The 3,749-nt window shown below is 42.1% G+C and overlaps 1 pseudogene; it reads left to right on the forward strand.

Annotated features, from left to right (window-relative positions):
• Window positions 1-2,001: 2,001 nt before the first annotated feature.
• LOC132368421 (Y-box-binding protein 1-like) lies at window positions 2,002-3,494 on the forward strand (annotated as a pseudogene).
• Window positions 3,495-3,749: the final 255 nt, after the last annotated feature.

Consider the following 3,749-nt stretch of genomic DNA (forward strand, 5'->3'; position numbering starts at 1 on the left):
ATATGTATACATATAGCTAATTCTCTTTGCTGTACAGTAGAAACTAAAACAACATTGTAAAGCAACTATACATCAATAAAAATTAAAAAAACTAAATAAAGAAATTTACATTTATAAGGGCAATCTTTATTTTAAGGGTGTCTCCCTCTCTGTACCAGGAAGAAAAGAAGGACTAAATCAAGAGTTACTTCTCTCAGTGGAGAAGGCATGGACTTAAATCTGTGTAACAAAGCTTACCTTTACCTGTTTACTCTGTTTTTCCTGCTAACATCCCTTAACTGGCTTCCCTGCCCAACCCCCAACACTTTCTTTTGTTTTTAGCTGAAGATGGTATTTAAGGTGGTGGCTTTGGCCATTTCTGGGATTCTACTCATTTTTCCTGTGTATGTCCTATGTATAACCGAGGTATATATATTATTAAATTCCTGCTTATTTTTCTTTTGTTAATCTGTCTTTCAATACAGGGGAGTCTCAGCCAAGAACCTAGAAGGGTGAAGGGAAAATTAGTTTTTCTCTGCTATACATATTACCTTACCTGCATAGGCCTCTCATAATGCTTACCCAATATTAAAATGATGTCCTCTCTCTCCCTCCCTCTCTCTCTCTCTCTCTCTCTCTCTCTCTATATATATATATATATATATATAATTTCTACATTAGTATGGAGGGGTCTTCTGTTAGTAGAATGCTTTTTTCTCCCCTCACAGTACGGACATGGCTAAAATGCAGATTCTTCTTGGTAGACTTAGTGAGGCACTCAAGATTCCACATTTCTAAGAATGATGCAGGTGATGCTGATATTCTGAGGAACACATTTTTGAGTTACTAAATTCAAATAGAATTATTATGTTTTAGATTTTCTAAAACTAAATTTAGCTTTTAAAACCCCATTTCTATTCCAAGTCACTTGCAATTAAAATTCAGTCTCTTTTGGGTAATGTCAAGTAAGAAAAAATAACTTTTCCTCCAGCCTTCTAAGTTCTCAGCTGGGAACCCCACAACAAAAAGATTAATAAGAGAAAGACAAACATAAATGAATTAACATGTGTACCTCATGTATATGTGGAAGATACCTAGAGAAAAATGTGTAACTCTCAGAAGTGGCTTAGAATTCAGGCTTAAATACAATCTTCAACTAAAGACAAAATAGTGGGTGTGGGAGTGGCCAGTTATTGTGGGGAGACCAGAAAAAAAGTATGCTAAACAAGTGTAAGATTTGTTATGCAGATTTAAGTTTACACCTCCATCCATAAGAGTTTCTCTTGATTTTGTCATTCTCCTCTTCCAGGTTCAGAGAGGGAGATAACCTTACAAATAGAGATTTCCTTTATGAATGTAAATTTCCCCCATAAAAGGGTAACTTCTACTTTGTTTTCAGAGCTTCTCCTGTGTCTGCTCTTTCTCAAAATAATCAGCTCAAAATAATTCTTATGTCAAAGAGGTATATTCTGAAGTGGCATGTTCCACCACCGACAGTAACAACTGAGTCAAACGCACAGCTCTTTTTTTCTTCCTTTTTGGCAAGGTGGTTTTACTCCTGAGGTGCTGGGGAAATTTACAGGTATCTTAGGTATTGTTGGCATGCCTTTCTGCCTTACTCTGATGGTATTCATTGAGGTTTGATTTTCTTCCATTGTGTTTTCATCAGCTTGGGCTTCTGCTGAGTCTGAATCTGTGGTCTCATAACATGGCCAGTCACTTGGGCCATCCCATCTAACTTCTCCTTATTCCAGGCTCAGAACCCTTGTTTCATCTGGCCTTTCTCAGCCCTTCTGAACCTCATAAAACCCCTAGCTGTTTACTCTCTCCAACGATGTAGTCAGGGACTTGAGGCTTTCCTTGAAATCAACAAACTAGCCCTGTATGTAGGCATGGCTTCTCCAAAACCCTTACAGTATCCTGGTCTATGATGGGAGTGAGGCAAAAGCTTACTGTTCCCCAGTTCACTCTAATCCCATCTATGGTTTCATCCTTCCCCTGAGACTCACTTAGGATAGAGTCATGACTTGTGGTCCTTTCAGAGACATTCATTCACCCACAGGGTTTTTGTCTTTATTTAAAATTTTTCGAGTTCGATTGGTAGCGGGAGCGGACAGCGGACCCCAGAGAGCCCTGAACAGCCCCACCACCGCCGCGGGCCTAGTTACCATCACATCCCGGGAGGAGCCGCAGCTGCCGCAGCCGGCCCCAGTCACCATCACCGCAACCGTGAGCAGCGAGGCCAAGACCCAGCAGCCGCCCACCGCCCCCCCGCCCTCAGCGCTGCCGACACCAAGCCCGGCACGACGGGCAGCGGCGGCCCGGGTGGCCTCACATCGGCGACGCCTGCCGGCGGGGACAAGAAGGTCATCGCAACGAAGGTTTTGGGAACAGTAAAATGGTTCAATGTAAGAAACGGATATGGTTTCATCAATAGGAATGACACCAAGGAAGATGTATTTGTACACCAGACTGCCATAAAGAAGAATAACCCCAGGAAGTATCTTCGCAGTGTAGGAGATGAAGAGACTGTGGAGTTTGATGTTGTTGAAGGAGAAAAGGGTGCGGAGGCAGCAAATGTTACAGGCCCTGGTGGAGTTCCAGTACAAGGCAGTAAATACGCAGCAGACCGTAACCATTATAGACGCTATCCACGTCGCAAGGGTCCTCCACGCAATTACCAGCAGAATTACCAGAATAGTGAGAGTGGGGAAAAGAATGAGGGATCGGAGAGTGCTCCTGAAGGCCAGGCCCAACAGCGGCGGCCCTACTGCAGGCGAAGGCGCCCACCTTACTGCGTGCGGAGAGCCTATGGGCATCGACCACAGTATTCCAACCCTCCTGCGCAGGGAGAAGTGATGGAGGTTGCTGACAACCAGGGTGCAGGAGAACAAGGTAGACCAGTGAGACAATATGTATCGGGGTTATAGACCACGATTCCGCAAGGGCCCTCCTCGCCAAAGACAGCCCAGAGAGGACGGCAATGAAGAAGATAAGGAAAATCAAGGAGATGAGACCCAAGGTCAGCAGCCACCTCAACGTCGGTACCGCCGCAACTTCAATTACCGACGCAGATGCCCAGAAAACCCTAAACCACAAGATGGCAAAGAGACAAAAGCAGCCGATCCACCAGCTGAGAATTCGTCCGCTCCCGAGGCTGAGCAGGGCGGGGCTGAGTAAATGCCGGCTTACCATCTCTACCATCATCCGGTTTAGTCATCCAACAAGAAGAAATGAATACGAAATTCCAGCAATAAGAAATGAACAAAAGATTGGAGCTGAAGACCTTAAGTGCTTGCTTTTTGCCTGTTGACCAGATAACTAGAACGATCTGCATTATCTATGCAGCATATGGGGTTTTTATTATTTTTACCTAAAGACATCTCTTTTTGGTAATGACAAACTGTTTTAAAAAAAAAAAAAAAAAAGCCTGGTTTTTCTCAATACACCTTTAAAGGTTTTTAAATTGTTTCATATCTGGTCAAGTTGAGATTTTTAAGAACCTCATTTTTAATTTGTAATAAAAGTTTACAGCTTGATTTTTTTAAAAAAGTCAACAAACTGCAAGCACCTGTTAATAAATGTCTTAAATAATAAAAAAAAATTTTTTTTTCTATTTTATTCATGATGAATTTTTTGCATTAATTTTGATTAAAAAATTGCATTAAAATATGACATCTTGATTAATGATTTTTTGGTGACCCCTTAAATTTTGCACCCTATTTGAGTGGCTTGCTCACCTCACTCGAATCCCAGCCATATCATCTTTT

The sequence above is a fragment of the Balaenoptera ricei genome, chromosome 7 (assembly GCF_028023285.1).
Source record: "Balaenoptera ricei isolate mBalRic1 chromosome 7, mBalRic1.hap2, whole genome shotgun sequence".
In the NCBI taxonomy this organism is placed as follows: Eukaryota; Metazoa; Chordata; class Mammalia; order Artiodactyla; family Balaenopteridae; genus Balaenoptera; species Balaenoptera ricei.